The sequence below is a fragment of the Brienomyrus brachyistius genome, chromosome 2 (genome assembly GCF_023856365.1).
Source record: "Brienomyrus brachyistius isolate T26 chromosome 2, BBRACH_0.4, whole genome shotgun sequence".
NCBI classification, from domain to species: domain Eukaryota; kingdom Metazoa; phylum Chordata; class Actinopteri; order Osteoglossiformes; family Mormyridae; genus Brienomyrus; species Brienomyrus brachyistius.
This window is the reverse complement of record NC_064534.1, coordinates 33,491,965-33,505,388: the sequence shown is the minus strand read 5'-3', so window position 1 is coordinate 33,505,388 and position 13,424 is coordinate 33,491,965. Positions and strand designations below refer to the sequence as shown.

The 13,424-nt window shown below is 46.4% G+C and overlaps 1 long non-coding RNA gene across 2 annotated transcripts; it reads left to right on the top strand.

Annotated features, from left to right (window-relative positions):
* Positions 1-1,235: 1,235 nt before the first annotated feature.
* Positions 1,236-4,545, top strand: LOC125709077 (uncharacterized). 2 transcript variants are annotated; one of them, XR_007382605.1, is made up of 3 exons: positions 1,236-1,335; positions 1,940-2,741; positions 4,455-4,545. It is a non-coding gene; the product is annotated as an uncharacterized LOC125709077 (long non-coding RNA). The 2 variants fall into 2 exon arrangements; XR_007382603.1 differs by lacking the exon at positions 4,455-4,545 and adding an exon at positions 3,186-3,780.
* The last annotated feature ends 8,879 nt before the right edge of the window (positions 4,546-13,424 follow it).

Sequence of the window (13,424 nt, the reverse complement as noted above, 5' to 3'; positions counted from 1 at the left end):
CTGGACGCCTTCCTGGGGAGGTGTCCCACCGGGAGGAGACTCCAGGGCAGACCCAGGACTCGCTGGAGAGAGAGGGAGGGATCTGGGCAGCTCTGCTCAAAATGCTGATGAGTTACAGGGCAGACTTTATGCTCTGTGCGTCACCTGGAGAGTGCTGGGTTGTAGGTTTAATCATATCAGTGTCATTTGATGAAACGTATGTTTGTTAACACTGAAAAGATCGGTTGGGGGGGCAGGCAGGGGATCTGTCTTTCGAGAAATTGCGTTGTCTGTACCCCAAAGTGAGGACAGGCAAGTGTGCTCTCCTTCGATCCTGGTTCAGGTTCTGGACCAGCACTGCTAGATCTCTGAGACTTCCACAGCCCTGGAGCAGAAGAATGAGAAAGTCCAGCTGGGCTCTGATCTTCCTCGGTTCACCCATTCATCTTCTCCAACAACAACAACCTTTCTGTCAACCTCCAGAAACATATGTTCCACAGCTTGTCCTTTTTTTTGATTTTATATTTGTTTCAACTTTTGGATTCTGACCCACAATGTTAGAAAAAGAAAATTCTAGTCCATTTATCTATGCACTTGTGCCCTGCACTGTGACTTCCTGTGCCAACCCGGCCCCCCGCCCCCCAGCCCAGCTTGCCATCCAGGTAACCACCCCAGCCTGCCTTTCCCAAAAACACCAGGAACAGAACAAGCTCCAGTCACCCCAAGATTAATATTATATGGAATAAAAAAACAGCAGGAACCAATTATTTAATAATGCCTTTCCCCTTTTTAAGTGAAGGAAAACATGCATATCTGTGTTGGAGCACACTTCCTATTTGTTGCCATGGTGCTGTCGGAGTGCGGGGCTGGGAGAGCCCAGTATCGCTGGGGTAATTGGGATCAGATGCGTTCACAACCTGGGCAGTAAGTAACCTGGAAGCATTTATTTTATGGAAAAGATGTTTAGTTAAGAGCAGCAATGTGGCTTAATGAGTCTGGGGCCGGTCCCATGATGAATACGCCTGGTGAAAGGTCTGAAGTCCTGTTTCGGACCTCTTCCTTCCTTTGGATCGGGTTGCAGGTTGACTTCCTGTCCCGTTCGCGTGTTTGCTTTTTCGAAGACAGTTACGGTATACGGGTCACCCTGATCCTGCACTGTCACAGATGAGCTTTGGGATCGAGCCAATCAATGCTTGTGGAAACCAATCAGTGGGGGGGGTGAAGATCTTTGCCCTTCCTTTCTGTTCTCAGTTTCTCTTCTTTCAAAGGTGGTCTTGTCCATCTAAGCTGAAGCTCCATCTCCCACCAGCACTACCAGGGCCAGTAACTCAGCTGGCCCATTTTCACGGCGGGCATGTAAGTATCTGTAATCTCCTATGCCATAAGAGGCGGGCAGCTCTCTAGCGACCCACATGTTTGAGTCCAGGGTGGCACGCTACTGGAATTAGTTTGAGGAACTCCCAAGTGCATAAATGCTTAAAAGGGTCTGGGTTGCTGCAGGGGTCATGTGACTGCCAGCCAATAGAAAAAGGGCAGCTCATTGTTCAGTTGATCATGTCGTGCAACATGTGGGCCAATACATGTATAATACTGCAAGGAGTATGTCCGTCACCCTTAGCTAAAGAAACCGATCGCACTCTCGACTTTGACTGCAGGGGGCATCGTGTCCATGCTTGCAGCTCAATTGGCTAAATAAACTCTACTAAATATGAGGATTTCGGAAAGTGCGATTCAGACCACAGAAGAGACTGTCGCAGTGAATCATGCATTCAGTTTTATTCATTTTTAATGGAGTGAATGGAGGGAATATAGTCCCAAATAGTGCGAACAGCTAATGTTGAGTGTATGTTTTCACCCTGATTGTCACTGATTTTTATGTCAGTGACATCATCTCCTTTTGTTCATTCTGATATTGATTTTGACCACTTCACTGGGATTAATGACCTCATTCCTGTTACAGGTCTGACCTGTGTTCAGTGACCTCATCCTCTCTACAGATTTGGCTGGTTAATGACTCTGATCCCTAAATTAACCATGTTGACCTAATCAGTTGACAGGTAAGGTGGTGTCCTCACTCTCTAGCTGAGTTTCTTATTCCTGCATGCAAGGCAATTCCAGTCTAGTCCTCCATCGGCTGTGCGATCGCTGGCATTGATTACAGAACAGTCATTGTGGGGGAGCCTCATGATGTCAGTGATGGGGGGAGGGGCGTACATCGCAGGGGATCAGCGCCGGGCCCAGGATATTGAGGCCGACGTAAAGCTAAATACACAATTCCTCTCGCACCAGTAACCCCCGCATCCAGACGTTTCCAAACGACAGCTTATCCACTTGAACTCAAAGACCCTCTGTTTGAGCGGAGCATCCTGCGGCCACCCAGGGGGAGGGTCAGAGTCCCACCCTCACTGAACGCACGCTCTGCCACTTAGGAGTCACCCAGGTCACCACGGGCAGATACGAGCTGCCGGAAGGAAACCATTTTCCTCTCGAGATGAGTTACCTGAATGTGTAGTTGACCCCTCCCTTTCTGAAAAGGGTGTTTACCTGGCATATTCTGCACAAGCAGTCAATCAGATTGCGTTTGATACAGTGCAGCTTTACAGCGGTAGTCGTTACGAAATGCCTTTCCGGTATTTTCCACAGGGGATAAAACAATGCTTGGAAAATAGGGGAAAATGATTTCCCCACCTTGCTGAAATGTGGCTGGCTGCAGCTGCTGGAGGAAAAAACCAAAACAACAGCCATGAACTGCAGTGTGTGCGGTAAGTAAGACGTGTATCTGATTTAATGTAACCTGGTGCTAAAACACATTTTACTAATCTGTTACAAGTGTTCTTATAGGATGAAAGGTGGCAAATGAAGGAGGACTTAAGTACGGGGCTTTCCAATGGCTCTGAAGTCTCATTTACTCTCTTTTGAAACTATCAGCAAAATGATACATACAGAGTCTTGAAGCCTGTGAAATTAATGCAAATAATGATAATCATACCAGGAATTCCTAATGATCTTTTCCTAAAGCCAAGAAAATCACAAGCGAGTTCTTAGTTATGCAGTCATTCCTGGCCATGCTTGTGTGTCCCTGTCATTAATTAATTAAAAATTAATTCTTGGAAGCTGCAAAGAACTGTATATGAAATTCATCAGCTAAGTCTGATGATGTCTTATCAGTAACATGCGGCCTTGTGTTCCCCTTGATGCATCTGCAGTAAGCAGGTTTTCTATGAACTAAAGGGATGCAGAAACCATTTAGGAGTCTGTCTCCTCCAATCAGCTGTCCGGAAGAAGGGAAGACAAACAGATATGTGGTCACCATTCTAAAGGGGAAGCATTTTAATTACTATCAATCAGTAACATTCTGAAACCTCAGGCACATCCTTGCTTGATGGCATTGACATCAAAGAGGAGTCTTCAAATGAAAATGGTGTGTTTCTATATTAAGCAGTTTTCTAAATCATTGATCTGGAATTGCTGTCCTTCCCGTCGCTTGAGGCTCTGCCATTTCCGCTCATTCAGCAGTTGCAGCTACGTCAAGATGACTTGCGCCGTATGAAGCAATTCTAACAGCCTTCCAAGCAGGACCTGGCCACAGAATCTCAGCTTCTCATCAAAGCACACCGTGCGTGACGTCGGGGATTAGTTTGGGGGAAGACGGCTGAGCTGTGCTCACGCACACCGCAAAAAAAAAGCAAGAGCAAAAATACCTGCCACCATCTGAAACTCTTGATCCGAGAATGAAAAATGTATGTTTTCTTTGATGTTTCTGTCGAACGGAGTCAGCCCACTCTAAAGCAGACAATGGAAACACTCTGAAGCAGACAATGGAAACACTCGCATTTTCTGTATGCTCTTCAAAGCTGTAATCAAGGGAGAAGACTGAATGTCTCAAGACGCTGACCTTAGGGGTTTGTAGTGCGATGGCTTTGGTATGAGTAGGACAAGTCTATAGTGCTGTCATATGGGAAGAGTTCATCATTCAAGGCTCAATGAATGGCCCATCACCTCTTCATAGCTGGGTGCCAATGTGGCCAGACCCCATTAGATGTTGTACTTACTACCCGTGTTTAAATGTGTGTATTTAACCAACTAAGACGAAAAAATAACATTGGCCTCCCTGACAACTGGCCACTCCTATCTATTCCTTGGCAGCAGTAAACACAGAGGTGTACGGTAATCCACTCAATAAATATCGACTGAAATGAAGCGATCAGCTGAAAGCAATTTGGATGTCTGCGTTAAGGCCAGTGGTTTGTGATTTTTTTTTCCCCCATCATCCATCATGAACCCATGGTACCGGCCAAAATACACAATGCCCACAAATTGCTGACATATGGGACCAAAGCTTTGGAAAAAAAAAAACACATTATATTTCCCAATCTGTTTTCCTGATTGTTTATTTAATGACTACATGGTATTTCTATCTGCAATGCATTCCTGTGTATAGCAGGTCCAAGTGAATGTACTAATATCTCTTCCAGCGGAAGGAAGGCTGGAGGAATGGGATGGATTCGATCAAGAAGCAAACCCAGTCATGCCTCCAGAAGAATCCAGGGCCTTCGCTGTTTCCCCTGTATGTGTGGAAAGTCCCTTTGAAAATAACTTCTGGGAATCACAGTTCCTGCTCTATCACACCAAACACATTTACTTAGAATAGTGTTGCAATTCACAAGGAGACCTTGGCCTATAAACGATTCCGCATTGCTCTGCCTGCTCTTCTAACCTGCGTGAAACATAATCGATGGAAAATACAAGTGCTCAGTCAGGGGAGAAATATTGAAAATTCAGGGGCTGAAATTTCAGGTCCTTTCAGAAATGGTTCAGAGGATATAATATTCAGGACACTGGGTTCAGATAGAGAGCTGCTGTTAAACATCACAGCAAATGGAGTATTTCTAATGATTCTTGAACTTGCAGCGTGCATACAGCGTACTAGGAGTGAATGAAAACAGAGATTCTAGGATTATAAGCCATGATCTCATAGGAAGCACCATATTTCTGAACTACAACCTGTTCATACATCAGAAATGAATAGCAATAAAAAGCAATAGAAGTATATTTTTTCCACGTATAACTTGCGAAGTCCACGCTCTAGCACTGGGCTGTGTTACTTTCCATTCCCGGCCTCTTTTAGAGGCTAAGAGGGAACAAGAGCAGCTTCTGAACTTGTTGTAAATCCTGCCTCAATGGGGGGAAACCAAAGGATACCAGCTGCATCACTGACAGGCTAAGATCTTTCAGATTTGTGGCACTGGATTATTGTAGAGTAGCATGTGAATCGGCATTGTTATACATACGAAAGAATGGCATGTGTAATGATCAGTCTGGGAGACCCTGACACCAAAACGAGGGGTTTATTAGTAAAACTGGCAAACAAGCACAGAGATCGGCAGGCAGGAGGTCTTGATGGCGGAGGTGGAGAGGTCAGTAACTGGGGGATCAGTCCAATGAGAACATGGTACAGGTGAGGTAATCGCATAGGGAAGGCCCAAAGGCTGTGAGGCAGAGTCTAACTAGGAATAGCAGTGGTTCAGAGAGTCAGAAGAGCCTAAGGACACAGACAAACTGCTCAGTATACACCATGATATTGGCAAAACTTTGCATAGGAGCAGCATACTTCCATCCATCCATTTTCCAAACCACTTATCCTACTGGGTCGCGGGGGGGGTCCGGAGCCTATCCCAGAAACAATGGGCACAAGGCAGGGAACAACCCAGGATGGGGGGCCAGCCCATCGCAGGGCACACTCACACACCATTCACTCACACATGCACACCTATGGGCAAGTTAGCAAGTCAAATTAGCCTCAGCATGTTTTTGGACTGCGGGGGGAAACCGGAGTACCCCACGACGACATGGGGAGAACATGCAAACTCCGCACACATGTAACCCAGGCGGAGACTCGAACCCGGGTCCCAGAGGCGTGAGGCAACAGTGCTAACCACTGCACCACCATGCCGCATACTTGTAGGACTTAAATCAACATGTGGAAATGCTAATTAGAGTTAATTAGATGGGATTTAACAGTATCTTTACAAAAGACCCTTGATTTGCTCATAATTATCTAACCAGGTAAACTGAAGTTGCATTAGAGGTAAATTATACATTAAAGAAGCTTTTCATGGGTATTGAAGAAAAGTTCATAAATATTGTAAATTAACATTGCAAACTAACAGAGCAGCTTCTATCTAGGACCAGGTGTCCCTTCTGTCAATCTCATTGGCGGTTGGGAGTGGGGGCACCTCACTCAGTTTCGGAGCTCCAGTCTCCATGGTGTGCTGGGGATCATCTCTGATAGCTGAGGTCAGCGACGCACATCTGCCGGGTTAGGGTTAGGGTCCTGGGGGAGCAGCTCTGCCGCTGGCCCCCTGACGAACTCTCTCTGGACCAACAATGCAATGCAGTACTGTGTTGTGTCTGAGCAGCAGTCTGAGCAAATGTGACGCTATCCAGCCCCCACTTTCCCAAAGCTATTCATACAGACAAGCAGAAGGTGGTCGTTACAGAACAGGTTACAATCCACACATGTGACCTGTAGGCCCACATGGACAGGCAGAAGGTGGTCATTACAGAACAGGTTACAATCCCCATATGTGACTTGTAGGCCCACATGGACAGACAGAAGGTGGTCGTTACAGAACAGGTTACAATCCACACATGTGACCTGTAGGCCCACATGGACAGGCAGAAGGTGGTCATTACAGAACAGGTTACAATCCCCATATGTGACCTGTAGGCCCACATGGACAGGCAGAAGGTGGTCATTACAGAACAGGTTACAATTCACACATGTTATCTGTAAGGTCCACATGGACAGGCAGAAGGTGGTCATTACAGAACAGGTTACAATCCCCATATGTGACCTGTAGGCCCACATGGACAGGCAGAAGGTGGTCATTACAGAACAGGTTACAATTCACACATGTTATCTGTAAAGTCCACATGGACAGACAGAAGGTGGTCATTACAGAACAGGTTACAATCTACACATGTGACCTGTAGGCCCACATGGACAGGCAGAAGGTGGTCATTACAGAACAGGTTACAATTCACACATATAATCTGTAAGGTCCACATGGACAGACAGAAGGTGGTCATTACAGAACAGATTACAATCCCCACGTTATCATACATGGCTGCAACTTTGTACACCCTAGATTTCCAAAGATTGTTTTCCCACAACCTGCAGTAACATTACTACTTTCACTTGTCTATGAAGTGTAACGTTCACATTAAATGCTAACAAATGAGAAACAGCTTCATTATTTTCCATTATTTATGTTTGGATGTGTGTGAGTTTGTACATCCAAAAAGCTACAGATGAAAAACACAGCATATGTTAACAATAAACCGTTTATGAACGATTCCGTTGGGGTGATTTACTTCACAATACAGCTGGTTGCCCACTGCACTGGGGTATCGAGGTAAAAAAGTTGCACTGGAATGATCCCAGTGCCGCTTAAGGATATTTTCCTCGGCGAGACACAATTAATTGACGCTTGTTGTTCGTTAACGACTATTTTTCATCCTAGGGCATGCCCTTTGGCTGTTGCCTGATTTTAATGAATTAACAGAGAGACCCCCCCCCCCCCCAGGGTGCAGAAGAATGAATTAGGCTCATTAAGGGAGTGTTTGCCTAAGCGTAGCCTCGACAGAATCTTGAGAAAACTGGGTCTTCATATGCAGGTTTCAGTCTGGAGCTGTTGGCAAAGGGGCAGACACATTAGGAATTAGGTGGCCGGAGGGAGGGGGGTGTGGGGGGGAAGGTGGGATGGCGCTGCCTGTGTCATCCCACTGCAACCCCATTCATGCAGTGTCCTTATGAATCAAGTGGTCTCACTCCAGTGAAATTATCATGATCACCAATATTATGATATGTTTAGGAAAATCACATGCACATTCAACGAATATTTGGAACACAATCTCCAAGGAAGTCTGATCAGCTGTTTGAACACTTTTTTTTTTAATGCAGCAAAAACATTAACCACAAGTAGAGAATAATGTCTTTTTGCATTTATGCTAAACTTACAAGGGGTTTTCTTATGAATGACAGGTCATGAAAACAGGGCCAAAAAAACGTGCTGATATCCTACACCACATTGGATATACGGCGAGTGCAGGGCTTGATGGGTATACAGCACATATATTAAGGTGCAGAATGATCTAGCAAGTGCTATGAAGGTGCTCAAATGTTCAAACAGAGCATGAGCTTTCTCATATTGTTGCTGAAACAAAGGCCACTCTAGTAGGAAATGTCGCTACATGGTCTCGGCTGTGTTATTACTCTCAACCTGCAGCGATACCCAAAGAAAACCTCCTGCCGCTTATATATAACAACACTCTTGTTGCTATGCGCAGATCTATGCCAAAGCAAGGGGTGTTTAAATCACCGGGCTGCCCTGCGCTAAGCCTGAACACAAAGGCAAGTTCATGGTCAGAAAGGGCTGCCCTGCGCTAAGCCTGAACACAAAGGCAAGTTCACGGTTTGACAGTGACAGGCTTTCCTATGTTCCTGAAAGGTCCTGCTTCCTGTCTGAAAATTTAAATTGGCTCCCAATCCTGCTAGAAAAAAATTTGGGTGTTGAACACAATTTAAAACATTGTAATCTGTGTTGCCCCCATCGATAACCCCAAATAGTGTAATCGGGAGACTAGGGGAGCATGGTGGGGACTGGCGTGTTTGGAGAGAAAACATAACAGCTCCAGAGCCACAGCTCGGAAACCTACCCCCACCCACACCCCCCGCGCCAATAGCAAGCCACGGAGCCTTAACTCCAGCTTCAGTAGCCCTGTGAAAACAATGGGATGCTCAAATAATAAGTTGGCCTTAGGCAATGCGAGAACACATCCATCATTCACCCCCCCCCAGGAGTAACCTGGCATGCTCTCCTCCCCAGCTCCGCCCCGGGTGTCCCGCAGTGAGAATCTGTGACCTTCCAGAGCAGTGACTCACATATAAGTTATGAAAAGGTCCCCTCCCCATTTTCTTCCCTTCAGGGCTGACGTGATATAGAATAATGCCTTCGGAGTCACAGGTGTTTGCCCCAGTGGCTGCTGCCTACGTGGGAATCAGTCGGCCGATCCCAAAAAAATGGCCCGTTCTTCTTATCTTTCATGCCCTGAACTCGATGGTGGACATCACCATTCGACGTGTTGATGTGGACCTGGTCTATGTCTCCCAGCATTCCCTAAGGAAATTAATACACATTCGTCAAAAGAGGTAATTAATATATATTTTATCAAAATAGATAAGGCTGCAGAATGGATGGGGATTATAAAGAGTCGATTTGCCCTTTGGAGTCCCGGATTATTATTTCTGCGGATAACACTGCAGACTGCCTGAGAGATGCATCGGGGGCAATATTTTCCCCGTGGGTCACGGCCATGGTGAGGCTCTGGAATGCAGGCACTGGAACTGCGGCTCAGACGATCCGGCGGGTTTATCCGAGAGAGGGAGCAACCCGAGCCCAAACTGAAGAGATGCACAAACTGCAAAGCACAGGAGCTTTAATTCTGCCATCAGACCAGCAATGGTTGCCTATTGGGCATTGACCCGTGTAGAGCACACCCTATAGGGTGTTTTAATGAGATGATCACCCTGACAACCAATAAAAGGTCATTCAGATCCTCCATAAGGGCAAAAGACACAAACTGACATTTTTCAGAAAGAGGAAACACTGGACCTGCATAAAACAGGTCCCATTTCTTCCATCCATCCATCCATCCATAACTGTTAATCCAGTGCAACAGCAGGATAAACCTGGAGTATCTCCCAGGAAGAAGAGGGCAGGAAGGTGAGCACTGTGTTAGGATATGAATCCTTTTAAAATGAGATGGCCCATGTTAAACATAGCAAATAATTTCTTTCCTTTTTCCGCTCATTCATTTTATAGCCAACAAAAAAAATTCAGTCTGTATCAATACATTTAAGTGGCTTGAAGTACTGTTTTGGTTTAACCTATATGGTCAACTTGGGCAAAAAAAAAAAAAAAAAACTGCAGGATCATGGGACTGTGAAACCATCCGTGACGTTCGACTTGATGCTTTTAGCTGGAGCCTGGCGTTCGGCGTGTTTCAGTGAAGTGGTGCATGTGGAGGTGCGGGCCAGGCGCAGCAGAGGTGCTTTAAGGCTCCACTCTAGCGGCCTAGCGGTCACACACAGCCGCGGAATGCGAGAGACGTGCGACATTAACGAGATAAGGCAGCTGAGCCACGTCCCGGTTCTGCTGCCGGGACTAAGTAAACATTTCAATCGGCAGACCTATCAGGCCCAAAATCCGTCATTCTGTCACCGGGGGCCCATGCAGCGAGGAAGAGGAGGGACACCGGCTGAGCTGGACCTGCGCTGTGCGGTGCGTGTCCCTTTAAGATGAAGGCCAGTATGTCCAGCGGCTCTATTAAAAAAACGGAGGTCCATAGCGTGTGAGAGCCGCTCTGTGAAGCCTTTGCTAGCCGGAAAGCTAGTGGCGTTGACAGAGGTTAACTCATCCATCATAACTGTGTTCTTTCCCGTTTTACACCGCGCACTTAAGCCAAAATGACTCTTAAAAGAATTTATTTTTCAAAACATACGCAGCCTGGTCCATGTCCAAGTTTCCTGTGGGGAACGGAGAGCGCTAGAAGTTTGTTTCTCTTACTTGTGTTTAACAAATGACGGTGCAACTCAGCTGCCCCGGGGTGACTGGGTGGGGGGGTGCGAGGACCCCAGGGGGAGTGGGGTGTAGCTGTCCCGCAGAGAAAGTGCAGCGCACGGGTGGATTCCAAGGGGCTGGCTAACACACGCGGCAGAGAAAACATTAGCATTTCATTTTAGGTCAATGTTCTACTGTATAATTGCAATAAAATGTATGTGTGTATGTATTTAAGAGGCTCTGAGAAAGGCTCACCAGCAGAGGGCGGTAGACCTGACAGAGATGATCTACAAACACACAACGCACACTCAGTGGCAGATCCAAGGACCCAAGTTGGCCCTAATGGCCTTCCCAATCAAAATTTTCTGCTCATGCCACTGCTGACACCTACTGACACGGAGGAGCTCACACATGCTGCATTCAGTGCTGAAGCACTGTCCCTCGGGGGACAGTGTGTGAACTTGAGGTCCACAAATTCTAGAGATAAAGCTGTAAACTGTTTCCCCTGAAACAGAATATGTAAATTACAGCCAGCGCCTTGCTGTGAAGCAGGGTTAAGTTGCTAGAATGACATGGCTGTGAAGGACAGAAGAAGTAGATGTGATGTTTTACACTGCATTAACAAACAGCTGGACTGTTCTTCTATGCTAAAACTATAGATATATTCTTGTATTTATTAGTTTGTCCAGCTTGTTAGAAAGATGTCCTTTTCCTACACTAAATAAGAGGTGGCGTGTTCGTGTTACAGTACAAACAGGCCCCGGTGGTCAGTCGTCACGCAATCAATCATCTTCCTGATGCTTAACACCCTGTTTTGCCACCTCGTCGCCTTCTGAGGTGAAGCACAGCAGGTCTGCAGTTTCTCCATCGCCTTCCTGCTCAGACGACAGCCAGACGCTGTGCCACAGCAAGTGGAGATGGGGAGGCTGCGACTGCAACTGAATGCCAGCTGGGAGCATTGCAAAGCCGCGTGGGAAAGGAAGGCCTTAGCTTGAATGAACATAATTTGTTTTATTTGCACTTAATTTATAATGTACTTTATATAACCTTAGTCTTTCACTACAAGCTTTTTTGGATCACTTGAAAATAACTTTCAAAATGCACCAGGATATGGAAAGTGATTTCAAAAGATTACGCAGTACATTCAATAAATGCTTATAATCCTTAACAGACACACAGGCCTAACAATAGGACAGCAGTTTTAATTGTTAGTCATGCAGTTTTAGTCATTATCTGAAACTGTTTCCAAACATAACATTTGGAGTATATTCACAAGATACATGCAAGATGTTTAAAATCGTATTAATATGTAGGTGTTGAAGACAGAGATTTAATGAGAGGACAGATGTTTTTCTGTGCAAAATTCCTGCTTTCCCCTTAGGCTGCACTGCAGTAGGACAGGGCCACGTGCGTTAAGCGGTCCCGCATTTGCATGCACTCACAGCGCAGTTATAGAGACTCGTCCCTGGCACTATTCCAGCAGGCGGAACAGCCAGGCTCCGTCACACTTGCCGGTCACCTGTCCCACAGAATACCCTTCCGGATTCATGGATTTTCCTTGCTTTTCGGAGTCTTTTTATTCTTGCGGCGATAGCCAGTCTGCCGTGGTGTGGTACGAAAACAGTGCCGAAAGGGTGGAGGTCCGGAAGTCGGCAGGAATGCGGGTAGGGCTGCGGTTTCTGGCCATTGCCCATTGCTTGCCATTGCCCATTGCTTCCGGGATAGGCTCCGGACCCCCCGCGACCCAATAGAATAAGCGGTTTGGAAAATGGATGGATGGATGGATGTTGAAAATGTTATATCCAGAGAGCCAAAAGTTGGGACAATGTTACTGGCGTATAGATATGCACACACAGGAGTGCGCATTCTGGCGTGGGTATATTTGTCTGTGTCTCTGTGCTCTAAATATGTATGCATGTTACAGTAACTTAGTGTGTAGATGAGCGTTTATGTGTGTGTACATGTGCTGTCAGGGGAGAGCGCAGTGGCTTGCCGACCGCACTGCTCAGGATCCGTGAAACAGAGCTTGGGATGACCTGTGAGAGTGGAGGAGGGAGGGGTGATATGCAGGGAATTCAGGGATTTCACTTTATAAAGCTTGTTGAGTCTATTAAACATGCTGGGATTTCTTGGGATCCCAGTCAGGTGGGGTGACATTGGGTCATTATTCTGTCTTGTAAAGATGGGAATAGAGCTTGTCTTTACCCCCCCATCCCCTCGCCCCCCCTCACCATGGGCTCCTCTGTATGATGCCTGCACTCCCCATCCCACCCTCACCATGGGCTTCTCCGTATGATGCATGCTCATGGGCAATCATATAATTCCACCATATAATCCTGATTCATGTCGTATTTAGCCATGACATGGGGATACAAGGACGGCATAAAGATGTCTTCATAAATGTCTTTAAAGGGGGCTTAATGCATTTCCGGAGCGTATCCCGAAAAGAAGGGACACAAGGCAAGGAATAACGTGAGACCTATTACAGGGCACTCACACCACTCACATCTATTGGCAATTTGGCGACTCCAGTCCACCAGCATGTTTTTGGACGGTGGGGGAGGACTGGAGATTCTGGAGGAAACACTACGACGGCACGCGATGCACGCGACATGCACTGAACCGGGACGGAGAATCCAACACTGATGTCTTCTTTTCCTTTGCCAACCGCGCTAACCAAAATGCAATTTGGGGGGGGGGGTTAATAAAGTCCGGATTTGTCAACGAATTTCTTGATTTTAGCATGACTTGAGCTTACTAAATTTAAAGACGGAATTGCATCAGAGTTTCCAGTGGAAGCCTGTCTTAAATCCAAGACAG